Raw genomic sequence first — 6354 nt, 5'->3', positions numbered from 1 at the left:
TTAATATTGAATAAAAAGAAAAGAAGAGAAGTTCAGAAAAGTTTTGGGTTGCGTCCCAAAGAGCGCTTATTTATAGTCTTTAGCTGGACTTTGCTTGTTTATGGTCTGTCAGTAGGAGGACTGAGAGTGCAATTTACTCCCATTTCTATGGGTTCTCCCTAAAAGTAAGGCTTCAGCCTCTGCCCATTGACCTTGAATGCACCTGAGGTTTCGCTCCATACCTCTACTGCTCCATTTGAGAAGACTTGGGTGACCTTGAAAGGTCTGGACCATCTTAATTTCAGCTTCCCTGAAAAGAGTTTCAATCTAGAGTTGAATAAGAGGACAAGATCTCCTTCTTTTATCTCTTTCCTTGCTATGCGCCTGTTATGCCATCTTTTGGTTTTATCCTTAAAGATTTTTGCATTTTCGTATGCATCTTGTCGGATTTCTTCCAGATCATTTAGTTGTAAGAGCCTTTTTTCACCTGCAGCCTTGAGGTCAAAGTTTAGTACCTGAATTGCACAGTAGGCTTTACGCTCAATTTCAACGGGGAGATGGCATGATTTTCCATAAACCAGTCGGAAGGGTGTTGTGCCAATTGGGGTTTTATATGCAGTGCGATATGCCCATAGTGCATCATCTAGCTTCATGCACTAGTCTTTCCTAGATCTGTTTATAGTTTTCTCCAGGATCTGCTTTAGTTCCCTGTTTGATATTTCTACTTGACCACTGGTTTGAGGATGATAAGGTGTGGCCACCTTGTGAGTCACTCCATACCTTTTCAGTAGTGTTTCGAATTGTTGGTTGCAGAAGTGGCTTCCTCCATCACTGATTATCGCTCGTGGTGTGCCAAATCTTGTGAAGATGTTCTTCTTAAGGAACTTGGTGACCATTCTTGCATCGTTGGTTGGCATTGCAATAGCTTCTACCCATTTTTGACACATAATCAACTCTAACCAGGATATACTTATTTCCATGGGAAGAGGGAAATGGTCCCATGAAGTATATTCCCCATACATCAAATAATTCTATCTCAAGTATACCATGTAATGGCATTTCATTCCTTCTTGAACTGTTACCTGTTCTTTGGCATTGATCACATGCTAGCACAAAGGATCTTACACCTTAAATAAATGTGGCCAGTAAAACCCTGCTTGTAAAATCTTAGCTGCGGTCTTTGAAGTGCCTAAATGTCCTCCATATAGTGATGAATGGCAGTGATAAATGATACTTTCCATATCTTCCTCTGGTATGCACTGTCTTATCAGCCCATCATTACATCTCTTGTATAATAGTGGTTCTTCCCATAAGTAATATCTCACATCATGTAGGAATTTTTTTCTTTGCTGATAAGTCATGTTTGGAGGTAGTACCCTGCATACAAGAAAATTAACAAAGTCAGCGTACCATGGAGCTTTGGAGAATGCAATTAATTGTTCATTAAGAAATGAATCATTAATTGGCAAATCTTCGAAATCTTCCATGTACTCCAGTTTTAGTCTAGAAAGATGGTCAGCTACTATATTTTCAGATCCCTTTTTGTCCTTTATTTCAAGGTCAAATTCTTACAGGAGTAGAATCCATCGAACCAGTCTTGGTTTTGCTTCCTTTTTGTTCATAAGGTACCGGATCGCAGCATGGTCTGTGAATATAATGACTTTTGACCCGATGAGGTAAGATCTGAATTTGTCCATTGCAAATACCACTGCTAGAAATTCCTTTTCTGTGGTAGCATAATTGATTTGTGCATAATCGAGTGTCTTGCTAGCATAATAGATAGCATGGAGCTTTTTATCTTTTCTTTGCCTGAGCACTGCTCCAACTGCAAAATCGCTCGCGTTGCACATACCCTCGAATGGTAGCTCCTAATTCGGTGGCTGTATTATTGGTGCTGATATCAGGGCCTCTTTGATTCTGTTAAAGGAGACAAGGCAATTTTCATCAAAATCAAAGGGAACATCTATAAGTTAGTAAGTGGCTTAGCTATTTTGGAAAAGTCCTTGATAAATCTTCTATAAAATCCTGCATGTCTCAAAAAGCTTCGCACTCCCTTGACTGACGTTGGTGGTGGCATGTTTTCAATGATCTCAATTTTCTCCTTATCTACTTCAATTCCTCTTTCTGATATCAAATGTCCCAGAACTATACCTTTCCTTACCATAAAGTGGCATTTTTCTCAATTTAGGACTAGGTTTGATTCTTCACATCTTTGTAACATCTTAGATAAATTAGATAGGCAATCATCAAAAGTAGTTCTATAGACAGAAAAATCATCCATAAAAACTTCCATAATATCTTCAATATAATAAGAAAAGATAGCCATCATGCACATTTGAAAGGTAGTAGGGGCATTACAAAGACCAAAAGGCATTCTCCTATATGCAAATGTTCCATAGGGATAAGTGAATGTTGTCTTTTCTTGGTCTTCTGGGTGAATAGGAATTTGAAAGAATCCCGAATACCCATCCAGGTAACAGAAATAAGACTGTTTCACTAATCTTTCTAGCATTTGGTTAATGAAGGGGAGGGGAAAATGGTCTTTTCTGGTGGCACCATTCAATTTTCTATAATCTATGCACATTTGCCAACCAGTGACTACTCTAGTAGGGATTAGTTCATTGCTTACATTACGGATAACAGTTGTCCCACCTTTCTTAGGAACTACATGTACTGGACTAACCCATTTACTACCAGAAATTGGGTATATGATACCTACATCTAGAAGTTTTAAAATTTCTTTCTTGACTACCTCTTTCATGTTTGGGTTAAGTCTTTTTTGGTGTTCGATTGTGGGTTTACCATTTTCTTCCATGGGTATCCTATGCATGCAAATCGAAGGGTTGACTCCCTTTAGGTTTTCTATTTTATAACCTAATGCTTTGTTATGGATCCTAAGTTCTCTCAACAATTTTTCCTCTTTTAACTTAGACAGGCTAGCATTGATTATAACAGGATATTTAGAATTTGAGTCCAGAAATGCATACGTTAGCAAAGACGGGAGAGGTTTAAGCTCTACCTGTTCGGCGTTTTCCTGGAGCTTACCTTCAATTTGTTCCTCCTTCAAATCCTCCATCTCGGAAGCCTTAGCTAAAGGTAGGGGTGGAGGAGCTACCAACTCTTGTGCACATGCTGCTATTTCAATATTTTCATCATCCACTGTGTGGCTGCGTACAATACATGCTTCAAGAGGATCTTTAGGATGTGTCTTATGAAATTCCTCTTTAAGTTGTTCATCAATTATGTCAACCTTGAAGCATTCATCAGGTTCAAATTTGTTTTTCATTGTGTTGAACAAGTTGAACTCCACTTCTTCTTCTCCTACCTTGAGGGTTAATCGTCCATTTTTGACGTCTATGATGGCTCAGATGGTTGCCAAGAATGGTCTTCCCAAGATGATGGGAATTTGGACATTTTCTTCCATCTCAAGGACAATAAAGTCCACTGGAATGAAGAATTTGCCCGCTTTGGTAGGGATGTTTTCAAGTATCCCAACAGGATATTTAATGGATCGATCAGCTAATTGCAATGAGATTGTTATGGGTTTTAGTTCCCGATCTCTAGTTTTTTGCATATTGATAGAGGCATTAGGCTGATGCTTGCTCCAAGATCGCAAAGGGCCTTGTCTATTTTCTTATTACCAATGATACAGGGTATGGAGAAGCTTCCTGGATCCTTCAACTTTGGAGGCAGTTTGTTTTATAGAATGGCACTGCATTCCTCTGTTAGAGCTACTGTTCCTAGTCCTCTAGCTTCCTTTTCTTTGATAGAATTTCCTTAAGAAATTTGGCTTAAGATGGCATCTGAGAAAGTGCTTCAGTGAAGGGGATGTTAATGTAAAGTTTTAGTAAAACTTCCCAAAACTTCCCAAACTACTTGTCTAATTTGGCTTTGTGAAATCTCTAAGGAAAAGGTAGGGGAGGCTGGTATGGTTCTGGTAATTTCTTTGTCTTCCTTGCTTCCTCTTCTTGATCTTTCTTAGTTTCTTCCTCCTTTTTCTCTGCTTGATCTTTATATTTTTCTATGGTTTCCTTTATCGATTCTACCTCTGGTTGTACTAGAGTTCTCCCACTCCTAAGTGCAACTGCCTTACAATGCTCCCTTGGGTTCATTTCTAGTTGAGCAATTTGATTCTCTAGCATCTTGTTATGGGTAGCGAGTTGGTCCATTCTGGAAGTCAACTGTTTAATCAATTCAGTTTGTTGTTGTTGAGCTGCTAAGAATCCTTCCATCATGGTTTCCATGGTCATTTTCGATTCAGGTTGTTGAGGTTAGAGAGGTAGCGATGGCTGTGCATGGTTCTGACCTCTATTATGAAATCTAAGGGGTGCTGGAGGTTTGTACCCGTGTTGCTTATTTATTGGCTGGTTCTGCTGATTAGACCACGAGAAATTTAGGTGGTTTCTCCATCCAGGGTTGTAAGTAGTTGAATACGGATTGTTTGGTTGCCTCTGGTTGAAGTTTCCTCCATTATTCACATAGTTCATCTGTTCTGTAGGTTCGTTGAAATTGCTGTATTCTGAATTCATGTGTCCTCTTTCATAGCTGCCCTCATGTTGACTATTTGTACCAACTACGTTGGCTTGCATTTTTTTGAGTTTCTTTGTGAGCTGATTAAACTGGGCATTTATCATGCTCAGGGCATCTACTTCTAGGACTCCTACAGTTCTTCTTACATTTCCTCTTTCGTTTGACCAATCATAGTTATGGTATGCAACCCTTTCTAGGAGTTCAAGTGCTTGTGGCACTGTTTTCTCCATTAGATCACCTTCTGTAGTTGAATCAACTGTGCTCCTTGTACAGGGTAGTAATCCATTATAGAAATTTTGCACCAATAGCCAATCTTCTATGCCATGGTGTGGACATTCCCTCTGTAGGTCTTTATATCTTTCCCATGCGTCATAGAGTGATTCTCCCTCCTTTCGTTTGAAGGTGTTGAGCTCAAGTCTTAGCTTTGCAGTCATTGCAGGTGGGAAATACCTTGCTAGAAAAGCTTGGGATAGATTTTTCCAAGTAGTGAATGTTCCAGCCAATTGAGAAAGTAACCACTTCATTGCCCTGTCTCGAAGGGAGAATGGGAATGCTCTGAGTCTTATTACTTGATCAGACACTCCATTCATTTTGAATGTATCACATAAGGCAAGAAAACACTGGAGGTGGTAGTGTGGATCCTCTGTTGGTGAACATGCAAACTAGGTTTGTTGGATCATTTGGAGCCATGCTGGTTTTAATTCAAAGTTGTTAGCTTGCACTGTGGGTCTAGTGATACTGGGCTAAAATCCTTGGACAGATGGAGCTCCATAATCTCTCAAGAGTCTTGGTCTGTCATTATTATCAGCCATGGTTGGGATTTCAGGATCTTTTTGACCGTGCTCTTGATGTTTCCTTTCCTTTCTGATGGCTTTCAGAGTTCTATCTATTTCTGGATCACAGTCCAAAATTTCTTCTGGCTTTGTTCTGGTCATGTATCAGATCGGGTACCTGAGAGAAAAGAAAAGAAATACAACCAGTAAAATAAAATAAAATAATAAATATAATTGCCTAAATCAGCTAAATCGCCTATCGCTTGATATTACTAAAAATAAAACTCCTCGGTAACGAAGCCAAAAACTTGTTTTGCTATTTTGCAATTACCGCAAGTGCATGTATCGCTAACAAGTAATAAAGTGATAAGTAGAGTATCATTCCCATGAGGAATTTGTTTAGCAAGTACTAATCTACACAGAAATCTTAACTGTCTAGGCTATCGAATACTTAGGAAATGAAGTTTGTTAACTTTAAACGCTAAAATGGTAAACTTAAAATGAAATGATTTATTTAAAGCAATTCTGGAATTAAGATTTCACACTTGAATCATACTAGGGATGTTATCTCATTTATTTACTGAATTGAGGATCGTTTTCCTTGATGGAAATCAGTCCTAAGCTATCCTAGATCCTCTCTCAACTTATCTAGGGTGTATTCTAATTAACTCAAACGCTACTTTCGTGGTGATAAATCAATTAAAATCCTTTAAGACCTTTAACCAATTTTTAGGTTCCACAAAGGTATCAGCCTATGTTTAGGTCAGAATTCCTAGGTTTAAGATCTCGATTTTCTAATGTTAATCTTCACCTTTCAGTCCTTCAATTAACATCTATAATACCAACACATAGCATGCATTAAGATTACAAGAAATTAAATCAAGAAACGAATCTCCAATCCAATAAATAAAACTCAGTGTTCATCCATAATAATAATTACAAGAGCTACTCTCCCAAATCCAGAATAAGAAAACTACTCACTCATGGTGAGTTCAACAAATGTCATGATAAAAGGAAAAACAATAAAAAGAGAGTTATGCAAAAGAAATAAAATAATAAAATTCTATCTAAG

The 6354-nt window shown here is 38.2% G+C and overlaps 1 non-coding gene across 1 annotated transcript; it reads left to right on the top strand.

Annotated features, from left to right (window-relative positions):
* Positions 1-4827: 4827 nt before the first annotated feature.
* On the top strand, positions 4828-4934 carry LOC131181191 (small nucleolar RNA R71). Its single transcript, XR_009149819.1, has one exon. It is a non-coding gene; the product is annotated as a small nucleolar RNA R71 (small nucleolar RNA).
* Positions 4935-6354: the final 1420 nt, after the last annotated feature.

Source organism: Hevea brasiliensis, chromosome 6 (assembly GCF_030052815.1).
Source record: "Hevea brasiliensis isolate MT/VB/25A 57/8 chromosome 6, ASM3005281v1, whole genome shotgun sequence".
Taxonomy (NCBI): Eukaryota; Viridiplantae; Streptophyta; class Magnoliopsida; order Malpighiales; family Euphorbiaceae; genus Hevea; species Hevea brasiliensis.
Note: the sequence above shows the minus strand (reverse complement) of the source record. Positions and strands in the feature narration are given on the sequence as shown.